The following is a 14,739-nucleotide window of genomic DNA, read 5'->3' as shown; positions in this document are numbered from 1 at the left end:
GGGAGGGCCGGGCCCGGAGCAGGAGGGGCGGGGGTGCGGGCTGGCGCCGGGGGCGGGGGCAGAGCGGGGGCGTGTGGGGTTGCAGCTGCGCTGTGAGCGAGTGGCAGTGAAGGTGTGTCTGTGGGAGGGGTAACTAGGGCTCCGCGTGTACGCCTTGTGCCTGTGTGTGTGTGTGTGTGTGTGAGATCAAGCCTTAATGAAACTGAGACTGGTTCTGGGGCTGGTGCCAGGCTCGCACCCTTGGCCCGCAGGGCCTACCTCTGAGTACCCACTGCCCCAGAGCATCAGAACCGGCAGGCATGACTTGGGGGTTGCGTTGGGTAAAGGGCCATCCAGGGGAGAGTCCTGTGTGAATGTGTGTGGATGCCTATAAAGGTGCCTACTGCGCTGGGGGAGGGGGCTGCAGTCAAGGACCATCCCCATTCCCAGGGCCTGAGTGCATTGACCATCTTCTCTAGGTCTGTTCCATCATGGTCACACTGTTCCAGGCAGGGGTCTTTGGTCACACAGACTGAGCTCTGAGCCTGGCCTATTGTGCATACACAGGAGCCTGGATGAGGGCGGTCTGAATCCCAGAATGACCTCTTTAATACTTGGTGCAGTTCCCCATAGGAAGCCCACAGTTGTGAGAGGGAGTTTGATTGGTTGTGGGCCACCCAGTTTGCTGAACACTTGCTGACTGGCTTGAGGCAGGTCATGCATAGGGCCAGGGCCAAGATGCTAGAGACATGTGGGGTCATGGGGTCATGGTCAGACCCCGGGTTTGCAATCAGGTGGACTGGGTCTGAATCCCAGCTCTGCCACTTAACAAGCTGTGTGATCTTGGTCGGTTCACATCCTCTTCCTAAGCCTCAGTTTCTTCAGCTACAAGATGGGGTTATTAGCACTTACCTTTAAGGGTTGTTGTGATTATTAAGCAAGCAACATTTGCATGGGCCCTGGGCCATGTTAGGTATTTACCAAGCACCAAGGCCATGAAGGAAAGAGTTGAGGAGTTCAGGCTCAGGAGCCAGACTGTCTGGGTTTAAATCACAGCTCTGCCATCCACTAAGGACAAGTTGTTAAACTTCTGCATGCCTCAGTTTCCTCATCTTTAAAATGGGGACAATAGTGATACCCCCCCCCCTCATAGCTTGTTGAGAGAATGACTATATATAGTACTTACAACAGCAGGTATGTTGGGCTGCACCCTGCAGGCCTGCAAGCCTTGTAGTTGTCCAGCCTTGAGACCCAAGAAAGAGCCTGGAGACAGTGACGAAGACATCAGTGGTTGATTGGACAGGGGATCGTACACCAAGGGTCTTGGAGCAACACCCCACCATGCAGACGGCGGGCAGGATATGGCAACAGTCTTTACTGCCCGAGAGAGAAGGAGGCTACCATTTATAGGGGGAATTGATGTCAGGTGGGCTCATCAGTTACCAGGGACCATTAAGCCCTATAATTAAGAGGATTGGATAGTCATGTGAGTGAAGCAGGGACTAGTAGAGCAGGGGATATACAGAGAGCAAGAGAACAGCCATCTTGAATGGACTAACCATACAAGGTAACACACATCGTAGGTGCTTGATAAATAGTAACACATCCAAGGAAACATATACCCCAGGGATAGCAGCTGGTCAGAGATGCAGATGCTGAAGCAAGACTCAGTACAAGTGGGAGGGGCCCAGACCTGTCCCTGAGCTCTGCCGGCTTCATCTCTGCCAGAGCCTGTTCAGGTACTTGCTCCCAGGCTTGGGAGCACCTAGAAGGCAAAAGCCCTACCTGGTGGTCTCTTCTCTGAGGATTTTATCTGAATCCATTCTGCCCCGTCAAGGCCCAGCTAGGAAAGAGAGACAGGCACAGAGACGTGACATCTCCAGCCTGGGGTCACACAGCAAGTCGCTGGAGGGGCCAGAACTGGCTCTTTGGGCCACCTGGGCCCCTGGCCAGTGCTCTGTCCTGCCATCTCTCCCTGCAAGTAACACATTAATAAATGTCTTACCCACGGACCGCTATCTGCACTGCTAGGACACCTTGGGGACAATTTCTGAAATACCTCAACTATTGACACAACAAGGTGTTTTTCTGTCCCCAGGCCAGGGCTTCTGGGGACAGCACAGTCCAGTGGCTCCATCCTGTTAATCAGTGGTGACACCTGGGCCCAGCTCCTCCCCCACACAAGGACAGGCAAGGACACTGGGCAAGCCTGTCCACCAGGGGCAGGAGGGGGTGTGACACATCAATGGGGCCCCTCCCCCAAGGCAAAGCACCCAGATGGTGCTCAATAGTGCTACTGGATGGTGGCCATGGAGCCAGAGGATGGAGCCAGCTGAGAGCCCTTGAGGAGGATCAGGTGAAGTGGTTGGGAGAGGAAGGATCCAAACTGGAGAGGGATCAGAGGCCTGACCTGGGCTTCACTGGTAAAACAAATTAATAAGCAGCTGAGATTTATGGAGCTCTTAGTAAGTTCCAGGCAATGGCAGCCTGGGAGACACCTGGGTGACTGACTGAGGGTCAGGGCCACAGCTCCAGCAGGGGGATGGAAATTTGGAACATGCAAAAATTCAAAATGACAGTAAGAAAGGAAGTTTCTGTAGGACTGATATAAATTCGCTTTTGCGGGCTTCCCTGGTGGCACAGTGGTTGAGAATCTGCCTGCTAATGCAGGGGACACGGGTTCGAGCCCTGGTCTGGGAGGATCCCACATGCCGCGGAGCAACTGGGCCCGTGAGCCACAACTACTGAGCCTGCGCGTCTAAAGCCTGTGCTCCGCAACAAGAGAGGCCGCAATAGTGAGAGGCCCGCACACCGCGATGAAGAGTGGCCCCCGCTTGCCACGACTGGAGAAAGCCCTCGCGCAGAAACGAAGACCCAACACAGCCAAAATAAATAATAAATTAATTTTAAAAAAATTTGCTTTTGCATTTAAATCTTGAATCTATTTGGAACATTTTGTGTATACAGTTTGAAGTGGGGGGCTCTCCTTAATGTTTTTCCAAATGGTTAACCAGTTATTCAAGTACTATTTTTAAATAAGTATTTTTTTTTAGTTTTGGAATAGATAATAAATGCACAAGATACAAATTCCCAAAGGTACACAGGGTATAAGGTGAAAATCGCCACTCCTACCCTGTCCCCCACCACTCAGATCCTCCTCTCCCCAGAAGCAGTCACATCTTTCCAGAGATGTTTAATATATATAATAATATGCATATAGTTTTCACATAAATGGTAGCATATACACTCTGCATCACCCCATTTTTTTTCACTCAGCAGTGTATCCTGGAGATCATTGCACATCCATACACACAGAGGTGCCTCATGCTTTTTATGGATGCAGAGTATCTCACTGTAGGAGTGAACCACAAATGATGACCAGTCCCCTACTAATGGACATTTAGGATGTTTCCCATCTTTACTATTACAATGCCACAACAAAGAGCCTTTCACAAATGTCATTTTGTGCGTGGGTAAATACATCTGTAAGATAAATTCCTAGAAGCAGAATTGCTGGGTCAAAAAATATGTGCACTGTAAAATTTTGATAGATACTGATAAAATGCTTTTCAGAGAAGTTGTTCAATTTACACTCCTATCAGTAATGTATGAAAGCATCTATTTCTCCTGTGTATTTTTGTTTTTAATGATATCTTACTGTAATTTTAGTTTACAGTTCTCTTTTGAGGCAAGTTGAGCACTTTTCATACGTTTCAGAACCATTTCCTTCTATAACCTATGGATATCCTTTGCCTATTCAGGTGAGCTGGGCATCTTTGTTGTAATGATTTGTAGGTACTATTCATACAATAAGGAAATTAGCCCTTTGTAATATGAGTTGCAAATATGGTCTTTCCCTGAGTTTGCTGTCATATGGGTTTTTTTTTAAATAAATTTATTTATTTATTTAGGCTGCGTTGGGTCTTCGTTGCTGCATGCGGGCTTTCTCTAGTTGCGGCGAGCGGGGGGCTACTCTTCATTGCGGTGTGTGGGCTTCTCATTGCAGTGGCTTCTCTTGTTGTGGAGGACGGGCTCTGGCACGCGGGCTGCAGTAGTTGTGGCTCGTGGGCTCCAGAGCGCAGGCTCAGTAGTTGTGGCGCACGGGCTTAGTTGCTCTGTGGCATGTGGGATCTTCCCAGACCAGGGATCGAACCCGTGTCCCCTGCATTGGCAGGCGGATTCTTCGCCACTGTGCCACCAGGGAAGCCCCTGTCTTATGGTTTTGTTAATTATTTTTAATGCAGACATTTTTTATTCTTATGGCTTCTAGGTTTTGTCATACAGAGTGTATCATAGTGCATCTACTGCTGCATATAATAAATTATCCCAAAACATAGTGGCTTAAAGCAACAGCAATCATTCCACTATTCTCTCTGATGGCTCTGGAAGTTGGCTGGGCTCAGCAAGAGGGTCTCATTCAGGCTCCTTCATGCCGCGTAGTCGGATGGTGGTTGGGCTGCAGGCAGCTGAAGGCTTCCTCACTCAAGTGTCTGGTTGTCAAGTCTGGCCGTCAGCTGGGCCCTCTGCTGGGCTGCTGGCCTGGACTGCCTCACAGCCTGGAGCCTGGGCCATTCCAAGAGACATAATGGGAAGCTCTCAGGCTCTTAAGGCCTCAGCCTGGAAACGGTGTGCATCACTTCTGCCATATTCTATTGGTTACACAGTCACCAAGCCCAGATTCCAGGAGAGGACAGAGACCCCACCTCTTGATGGAAAGAGTATGGAAGAGTTCGGGGCGAGGGAGCATGTTTTAACGTTGCTTTTTCATGTAAAAAGCCTTTCTCACATTGGGTTTCATTTTTTAAATATCATTCTTTCTAGGCCTGGTACCTTTATGGTTTAATTTTTTACTGAAATTTTGATCCATATATTTTTAAAGATAGCAAGTTGTTCAACACCTTTTATGAAACAATCCACCTTTTTCTCACTGTCGTATACTAAATGTGGGTCTTTTAGGGTCTATTTCTAAACTTGATCTCCTGTTCTGTCAAGTCGCATGTGACTGGTCGTCTGTGAGATAGTAAAGGGGTGCTGTTGGAAGCCGCTAGGTTCGTGGTCATTTGTTACGTGGCCTCGTACACGAGGGTAGGTGAGGACACACCTGAGGGCCTCTTTAGAAGCGTAAAGTTAGGTACTTGTGGCTTATGTCATTTCCAAGGCTCTGTGAGAACAAGGCTGGCTCAGAAGATCTGCCTTGGCCACAAACTGGCGGCATCAGGCAAAGCACTTATGTTTGATCCTTGGTTTCCAAACCATAGAACGGGGACAATTATTCCCTGTCATGGTAGTCAGTACGCACTGAGCCCAGGGCCGGGGCCTCGGGGGTGCCCCGGAAATGCGGACAGAATGGCATTGACTTGCACCCTCACTCTTTGGGGGAGAAAATGGCCCAGCCATGTCCATGCTGGGCACTGCCTGTCTCCCTGTCCCCTCTGGCTTCGCTCCCCACAGCGTGGCACTTGCCCCTGCAGCCCCTGCCCTGCTCCAGGCCCTGGACCCCTCCCGTCCTTGATCGGGGGTTCGGAGAGCTCAGGGATCTTGGATTAGGTCTGCTTGGCCCTTGGGCCTCTGTTCTGGTCATCTGGCTTCTGCCCAATCTCTGGGACTTCTGGAGTCTGGAACCTTAAGGGTTGGGCCAACTCCATAGTCTTCCTGAGCCCTGACCAGCTGACCTGGGGGCCTGCCGCCCTCTCTTCTCCACTGTTCCCCTCAGCCCTGGTTAAAGCCCAGCCTTGCTGCTCTGGGCTGGGGTCCCACCGTAGCACCCCGGGGCTGACCTTGTAACCTAGCCCTCCCACAGCCACTCAGGCATAGAGTGACTCAGCTCGGCATCCATCTCAGAGACATCCGAAGATCAAACAGCCTGGGGACAGCTGCAGGCTGGGAGGCAGGGAGAGTATGGCTGCCTTGTGGGCTATAGTGAAGGGCTGCAAGAGGCAGCATATAGAAGAGCGCCCACCCATACTGGGCACTGTGCGGTGTCCACAAATGCTGGTCAGTCTCTCAGAATTATGTGCCACCCGGCTGTTCATTCAACAAATGATTAGTAATAACATTATTCCAACATGCTATGAGAGCTAACATTTACTGAGCGCCAGCTGTCTGTCCGTGACTATCCTTTACATGTATTGTCTCATTTAATTTTCACAGCAACCCCCTCTGGTGGGTGCTGTCATTATTCCCATTTTGCAGATGAGGAAACAGGCTCAGAATTGTTAAGAAACTTGCCCAAGTTCTCACAGCTAATAAGTGGCTGAGCTGATATTTAAATCTAACTATGAATGACTGTGGGTTGTGCTCTTATCTCCTCTGTTCCCCATTCAGCAGGTGAGAAAAGATAGAGAAATGGAGTTCCTGATCTTGAGAAAAGTTCAAGTTTCAAGGTGCTGCAAGGAGGCAGAGTAACTAACTTCGTAGAAGCCAAAGAAAGATTCTCTTAGGAGCAGACTTTGCGCTGGGCCCTGAATCGTGGGGAGGATTTGGGGAGGCAGTCGGGAGACAAAGGGAGGGCACCACAGTCACTGGCTGGCTATAGCAGGAGCAAAGGTCCTGAGGTGGGAAGCATGGGCCCAAAAGGGGAGCTGCAAGCTGTTCTGGGCAGCTGGCGCGTGCAGGGAGGGGCTGGGGCGGGCTAAGCTTGGCCCTCACGCATGAGGACGGTGGGAATCATGGATGGGGCTGATCAGGGGAGAGCGGGGCTGAGCAGGGGAGAGCTGCTCTGAGCTGCATCCCCAGCCAGAGTCCAGGCCTTGACCACTGTCTTCTCTGCTGCCCCCTATTGGTACCCACACCCCCACCAAGCACCAAGCCCCCTAAACTCCTACTGGAGACACAGCAGGGAAGTATTGATACTTGGTGACTTGAGATTGGTCTCAACTGCCGGCCCGACCCAAAGCCTCAGAGCACCTGACAGGTCAGGACCCCTCACTCTGCAGGTGGGTTAGGAGCAGGAAAGACTCCTTCCCGCTTCTTGCACTGACCCCTCTGAAGCCCTCTCCTTTCTTCAGGAGCCTAGGGTCCCCTCCTTTCTCAGGAAAAGGCTTAATATCAGTCATGCACGCTCTAGTAAAAGGAACCCAGTTTCTGTGGGTACCCACATCTCATTCTGGGCTCCAAACTAGCTTCATCTGAAATGGAAATTTCATTGCAATGTCTTGATTATATCATAAATCAGTTACAAACCTTTTCCAATGAGGCTATCACTCCAAACCCAGAAAAGGCAAAGGCAATTCAACTGCCCAAACCAGAGGCTGTGCAAACAGGACCTTGAGTGGGACATGGAAATAAAAGCAGGGCTCCTATGAGCCTTGACAAGATACTGCCTCTCTCTGGGCCCTGATTCCTCATTCAATGAGGTTGAACTAGAGCAGGGATCGGCAAACTTTTTCTGCAAAGGGCCCGACGGTAAATATTTCAGTCTTCATGGGCCATATAGTCGCTGTTGCACTACTCAGCTCTGCCATTATAGCCCGAAAGCAGCCACAGACAATACATAAGTGAATGGGCATGGCTGTTTCAGTACAACTTTATGTATGGACATTGAAATTTGAAGCACATGTAATTTTCATGTGTCATAAAATTCCTAGATTTCTTTTTTTGAGCAAGAGCCAGTCTTGTGTGGGCAACAAACAAAAAAAATAGGTGGCCAGATTTGGCCAACGGCTACGGGTCACCCCCAGGCGCCTGGCTGAAGCAGAACTTCTCACTTTAACGTGCATACAGAGTACTTGGGGATCTTGTTAAAATGCAGATTCTGATTCAGTAGACTTGGGGCAGACCTGAGAATCTGCATTTCCTGTAAGCTCCCAAGTGATGCTGATGCTGTTTGTCCACAGAGCGCACTGTGAACAAGGGGCTAGGGAATGTTCCAGCTCAGCCACTCTGAGACCCTAATTGATGCTTTGATTACAGATCCTGCTGTTCACTGACGAAATGCTAACTCAGAGGTGTGGACACAGGCAGGCCCCGGTGTTTTCTGTGCAGCCTTCACCTCTGTCCTGGTTTTTCTTGCTTTATTTCCTTATTTTTTGTGTTTCTTCTCTCTCACCTCTTGCCACTAGAACATAAGCTTCTTGAGAGCAGGGACTTTGTTGCTTTGTTTGCCACTGTCGTCCTACATCTTGCACATGGCAGGTGTTCAGAAAATATTTGTTGAAGAAATGAATGAATGACAGGCGGTGCCCTGGTTGGCCTCCCTTATTGCTCATCCCCGCTGGGACTTTGTCGTTCTATCACCACCTAGTGGGCACTTTTGTGTACTGCAGGGCGGGGGAGAAAAATGCTCTACATGTATGACTGACCCAGGCAGGAGGAGGTAGAGGAGGCTGCTGTGGGCAGAGAACTGCCCCTTCGGATGCCCCTGTTATCTGTGTTCTTGTCTGCTGGCACAGAGCTCCTTGGAGGAGAGTCTTCCTGGAGGAGGTGGCATTTGAGCTGAACAATGAAAGCAATAAGATTGGGAATGGTGGGAATGAGGCGGAGGAATGGCATTCCTGGTAGAAGGAACAGCATGAGCAGAGGCCTGGGTGCTGGAAAGCATGGGCGTGTGCCAAAGGGAAGAGAAGTACAAGCAGCTGAGATGGGCAGTGGAAGGTGAGGCCAGATAATGACATAGGAGGAGAGGAAGAGGCCCCAAGGAAAAGGAACTTCCACTTAGTGTTTGATCCGTGCCAGGCACTTCACACGCACAAGGTCATTTAACCCCTGCAAAGGCCAGTGAGGCAGATTTTAGGACCCCCATTTTACAGATAAGGAAACTGAGGCACAGATTGGTGAAGTGACTTGTCCAAGGTCACACAGCTGACAAAGGGCAAAACTGGATTTGAATTGAGCTCATCTGATTCTCTCCTCCCTGATGGGAGTACTTGTTCCTGGTTTGTGCTTGAAGGGGGTGCCTGTTGGTGGGGCATATGCAGGAAGCTAGGAGCTGGGGTTCAAGACACCCAGAGGCCTGAGCACTTGGTTCCTCCACACTGTCTCAGGGCCTGACAGCTTCGTGACCTGGGAGCCTCCCTCTGCTCACCCTCATGGTCCTAGAGCCCTGGCCTGGGGGGCAGGATGGCTGGGTTCTAGTCTGGGCTCCCTTCACCTCTCTGGGCCACAGAGTACAATGGCTATAATGATTTGTAAAGGAACCCCAGAGATTTCTTACTTGCCCTTTATATAGATATGGAAACTGAGGCCCAGAGAGGGAAAAGAACACCCTTGATGATGCACGACAAGCTAGGCTTAGTGTGGCCTTCATCTTGGCCTCTGCCTGGGTTTGCATCTGATGGCTGGAAGCTGATGCTGCCATACAGAGGGCCTGAGCCCCGTACGCAGAGGGTAACAGAGGGCCCAGCTGGGCCCCCTTGGACAGCCCAGGCCCTTGGATAATGTGTTCGAGTTTCAGTTCCCAGTGAGGTGTGTCCCAGGGATGCGGTGAGTGTGTGGAACCGCAGGCTGGGGGGAAGGGAGGGAGGCTTAGCAGGACCTGCCCCACAGGCTTTCTGGAGGTTGGACTCACCAGAGCAGAGGGGTCTGCAGGCTCCAAGCAGAGCAGTGACCTGTCCAAGCCTCTTGCTAGACTGTCTAGACTCAGGTTCCCCCCATGGGCTAATTTGGCCTCGAAGCTCCCCCAGCAGCTGTGGGAAGTTCTGCACGTGGATCCAAAAGCAGGCACCATTGCCCAGATGCTGTGACCCCACTGACATGCAAACACCTGAATGTGCTTGCGCGGAGACGAGCAGAAGATTACCACAATCAGATCTGCAGGGCTCCCTGCAGCAGGAGCATGTTATTTTTGCTGGGGATTTTTACCAGAACCCTTTCTGTAATCCTTCTCAGGGCATGGCTGGGGTTTAGTAATGAGCTGTAACAGCCGGAGAACTTGTTTCTGTGAGCTGAGAACAACTGCTCATTCTTAAATGAGTCCTCTTTTCCTGATGACTGAGTTCAGCTGTAGCAAAGGGGTCGGGGTAGGGAGCAGGGACCCAGGACAAGAAGAGCAGCAGTGCTCACACAGGGCCAGAGCCCAGCACCGCCTTTATATAGATGGAGCCCCGGAGGCCCAGGGCGGCTGTGAGGTTGGGGGCAGCACAATGCCATATGCAGACTGGACTGTGGGTATGGCAGGGCTGAACAAGGGGTTCCCCAGAAGCAGGCTCTTACCTGAGGATTCATGTGCAAGTGATTTATCCAGGAAGTGCTCCCAGAATGAGCCTGGAAAGGAGTGGGGCACAGGAGGGATGGGGGTGGGGAGTGGGGAGGGGAGAAGATAAATGGCGCCATCTCTGGCCTTGTCCTGCAGACAGTAGCTTCAGTCTGATCCTGTGGGGGGCTCTGGAGTGTAAGTTACATCTCAGGGTTGTCAAAACCCCGGGCAAGGGAGCTGGGCTTCCATATTGCCTGCACCCATCAGTCAGCACCATCCACGGTGCTGAGTACAAGGAGACCTGAGTACAGCTTCCCAGAGGAGGAGGAGGAGTGGCCTCGCGCTGTGATGCAGAGCAGGATGTGAAGTTTCTGCCCAGGAAAAGGGGTCTGAGCAGGACCCAAGGGAGGAGCTCAGGCACGTGGCCGGAAGGCCAAGGTGGCCATGTTTAGGACAGGCCAAGGAGGAGCATGGAGCTTGGAGGGATGGCTCAGCTCCCTGCAGGTTGCAGGTGAAGTGCACTCAACTATTTCAGCAAAGGTCCCATAAACCACCTCCGGAAATCCCTCTCTCATTCGCCGCTGTTTGTGGCCAAAACCCTGAACTGTGATGAGGAGGGACAGAGAGCTCAGGTGAGAGGTAGAACAGCCTTATTCGGCCAAAACCGTTCAGAAGTGAGTCACTGGCCTGACCTGGGCCCCAAGAGGCTCTGCCAACAAGAGCTCGGGGGCCCCAGGCGAGATGGGCATCAGGCTTGGGCCCAAAGGGTAGAGTCACTAGTTGGCAGCCCAGGGAGATGGATCTGTATTCGTGGGAACTCCTGTCCCTTTACTTGACCCGGCTTCCCTTCTCTCCATCCCTCCAGAGAGGCCCCACCTGACCTCCTGGCCTCCAGCCTCCTCTCCTCCAATCCAGTCTCCTGGAGTTGCCAGAAGGTCCCCTCTAAAAAGCAAATCTGGTCCTGTCCCTTCCCTGCCTGCCACCTTCCCTGGCTCCCCACTGCGCTCAGGAGAAGGACCAGAGCCCCGGTGTTCTCCCAAGTCCTCTCCCGTGATGACGAGGCTTACTTAGCCCGCAGGGACTGAGATCAGCGAACTTCGGGCAGAAATCAGGAGTCCCAGCAGCTTCCCAGAGCCCGCAGGCCCGGGCAGCACTGGCTTCAGCCCAGCTATCCGGGAAGAGGGAAGGGCAGCCCCGGACCCGCCCCGGGGCCTCGCTCTCTGCTTCGCCTCTGTAATTAATTTATGGAAAACGTCTAAACTGGGAGCCAACACAGTCCTGCAAACCTCGTCTAACCCCTGCCTCCACCGGAGGGAGCAGTGCCCTTGGGGTGATGACATTTGGTTTTATTTTTGGAAAAAAACAAAACAAAACAAAAATGAAGCATTTAAGGTCTAATTTCCCCAATCACCTGCGTAATGAGGAGGCTTCCAAGGGGTGTTTGGTGAGGCCACAGGGAGCCTTGCAGTCCTGCAGCCCCAGGAGGGCTTTGGGGGTGCAGAATCTAGCTCATCAGAAGCTCCTCTTGGCTCTACCTTTGAGCACAGCCAGAATCCAACCATCTCTCTCCCTCTGCTGCCTCCACCCTGCTGAGCCATGGTAACCCCTGGCCATCTCCCTGTTTCTGCCTTGCCCTGCTCCAGTCTCTGCTCCTAGGCAGCCAGAACCAAGCCCACTGCTCCTCTGAGAAGCTCTCCCAGGGCTCCCCGCTCCCTGGGGTAATGCAGGAGTCCTGCCAGGCTCATTACGGCCACACAACGCCCTCCGACCTCACCGCCTCCCGGGAATCCCTTGATGGTGCACACTCGGCCTACCAGCACTCCTGCACTAGGTATTCCCCCTGCCTGGAACGACCTTCCCGAGATCCGGTATCTGCAAAGTCTGCACCCTCGTTTCCTACAGATCTCACTCAAAATTTGCCCTTCACAGCTTCCCTGATTGCACTCATGCCCCGTTCATTCTCTATTCTCCTCACTCTGCTGTATTTACTCTCTTACCACTCACCACCTGAAATATCCTTATTTTCTGACTTATTGTCTTGTTTCCCTCTATCCTCCACCAGAATGTCAGCTCTGAGAGCAAGGGATTTGTTTTTGTTTCAACAGTGAAAAATTTTATGTTTAGAATCAGCCAGCTGGACTCAGTTTTGACGATCCCAATTTTGTTGGCAACATCCAAAGCATCATAGTCAGGAAGCAGTCGAACATATGCCTCCTTCTCTCCATCGGGCCTGGTTAGGGTGTTGACCTTAGTCACGTCCGTGTCACAGAGCTTCTTCACAGCCTGTTTAATCTGGTGCTCGTTGGCCTTGACATCCACAACGCACACCAGTGTGTTGCTGTCTTCTATTTTCTTCATGGCTAACTCGGTGGTGAGGGGGAATGTGCTCTGATGGCATAGTGGTCAAGCTCTTTTCTCCCAGGGGGCGCCCTTCCGAGGCTATCTGGGCTGCCTCCTGAGCCGCAGTGTTTTGGGCTGTTGGAAGGTGGGTGACGTCCGGATCTTTTTTGTGTGTGGCTGTGGACAGACGCCTTTCAACGCTGCTTTCTTGGCCTTCAAAGCCTTTGCTTTGGCTTCCACTTTGGGAGAGGCAGGGGCTTCCTTCTTCGCCTTCAGCACATCTTTGTGAGAAGGCGCAAGGGATTTGTTTTGTTCGCTGACACATCTCCAGTACTGAGACCAGTGCCTGGCACATAGCCAATGCTCAATAAACATTAATCAAATGAATGAATGAAATGCATCTGTCATGTGACAGAGGGGGAGGGCAGAGATCCCTGAGATGTTCTGGGGGCATCCTCTCTGGGTGCGTGGAGTCAGCCTGACCTTACCTCCTTCAGGAAGTCTTCTGTCCTGGTCCTAAATGGAAGTTCTGGCTGCAGGTGGCAGCTCTGATCACTCGATAGGACTGATTTTCCTTTGGTGCACACACCACCTCTTCCAGGGAGCCCTCCCAGAACCCTTTCCAACCCTCAGGGAAAGTTTGTCCTACCCACCCCTGGCCTGACACTTTCTCCCTTGTGGTCTGTTTTGGGTGTTGGTGTCAGGCTGAGGTCCCTGGCAGGCACCTGACTCATATCCAGAGAACACCTGGAGGGCCACTTCAGCTCACGCTTTACAGGGCCTCTCGTGGGGCCTAAGTCACAGCTTCTCCTCACTCAAGCCTCAGAATAACCCTCTGAGGTAGTTATTATTATCCCCATTTTACAGATGAGGAAACTGCGGTCAGAGGCCACAGAAGTGACTTACCCAAGTCCCACAGCTGTGTCACAAGGTGGAGTGCAGCCGTGCTCCATGGCCTCAAGGCCAGCCCCACTGCCTTCAGCATGGTGCTCAAAAAGGGTTTGGGGAATGAAGGGAAGGACAGACCTGAGTTCTGGGTCTCCTGAGTGAGCGATGAAGATGCTGTAAACACAGCATGTGTCAACCCACTGCTGGGCTGGTCCATGTGGCCCATCTTGCTCAGCCAAGCCCTCCTGGTGTTCTGTGCAGGGAAAGAAAAGGTAGTAACTCTCTCTTCCAGAGGGCCCCACGGTGGGTGCGGGGATGTAAAGAAGTTGCATAACCGCACCCAGTGCCCATCCCTGGTCCTCAGCCTCTCCCTGGGGCAAAGACAAGGCCCAGAAGAGTTGACTGATGAGCCAAAAATTAGGGACAGAGCCGGGACCAGTGACTCTTGACATCAGTCCAATCTTTTTCTCTGATTCTACCTGCTATGTCTGTAATGCCTATATCCCTAGGACCCAGACCTCAGTTTCCTCATTTGTAAAGTGGGAAAATTGTACCTATCTAATAGGATCAAAGATTAAATGATGTAACACAGGAAAGTGCCCGGCACAGTGCCCAGCAGAAAGTAAATTCTTAACAATCAGTGCATATAGTTATTAGCTGGTTCCAAGAGAAGCGCCTATGTTGCATTACCTCCTCCTTCCCTGCCTTACAAATGGTTCTCACAGGCCTACAGCTGCAAACTTGGTTGTTAGAAGAAGACCTATTTCTTTAGGAAAAATAAAATAAAATAAAATAGTAGTGCCCCATTGTGGAGATGGTATGACAAAACTGGCACAGCGTGGCAGCATTTTGTGAACATTTTAAATATGCAAGGTAAATATTTTATGAATGTTAAATATTAATAAAGTCTCATTTTGTCTGAATTCTCCCACCTTTTAAAATGTATGTCAAGAAACAAATAATTTCAAAGCTGTCCAGTTAAGCGAGCTGTCAACTGGATTTACAATATTGCCACGTAGGGCATTTTTTAAACTGGTAAACAAATGTAAGTGTCTCCTCTCATCTTTTGTCAGGATTAGTCTCAAATTCGGTGAATTTTGAATTATGCCCCGGCAGGACTAGACCCTTCCTGGAATAAGGTGCCGTGGTCCTGCACACACCTGTATGTCACCGGGGCCAACCATTTGGAAATGGCACTTTGACAAAACCCATCAAGAACCATAAGAACCATTTATATACTTTGACCAGTTATTTACTCAGGAATTTATCCTAGTGAAATAATTTCAAAAAAGCAAAGCAAAATGTAAGCACATGAAGATGTTAACTGCAGTGTTGTTTACAGTTGAGGAAAATGGTAAACACACTCAATCTACAAGAGTGGAATGATTTAGTAAATTATG

The 14,739-nt window shown here is 51.0% G+C and overlaps 1 pseudogene across 1 annotated transcript; it reads right to left on the bottom strand.

The window, feature by feature from the left end:
- Positions 1 to 11,885: 11,885 nt before the first annotated feature.
- On the bottom strand, positions 11,886 to 13,565 carry LOC309801754 (large ribosomal subunit protein uL23-like; annotated as a pseudogene). The gene is made up of 2 exons: positions 13,358 to 13,565; positions 11,886 to 12,732 (listed from the first exon to the last, which is right to left on the bottom strand). The product of its transcript is annotated as a large ribosomal subunit protein uL23-like (transcript).
- Between the last annotated feature and the right edge of the window lie 1,174 nt (positions 13,566 to 14,739).

Source organism: Mesoplodon mirus, assembly GCF_964341445.2.
Source record: "Mesoplodon mirus genome assembly, chromosome: 1".
Classification (NCBI taxonomy): Eukaryota; Metazoa; Chordata; class Mammalia; order Artiodactyla; family Ziphiidae; genus Mesoplodon; species Mesoplodon mirus.
Note: the sequence above shows the minus strand (reverse complement) of the source record. Positions and strands in the feature narration are given on the sequence as shown.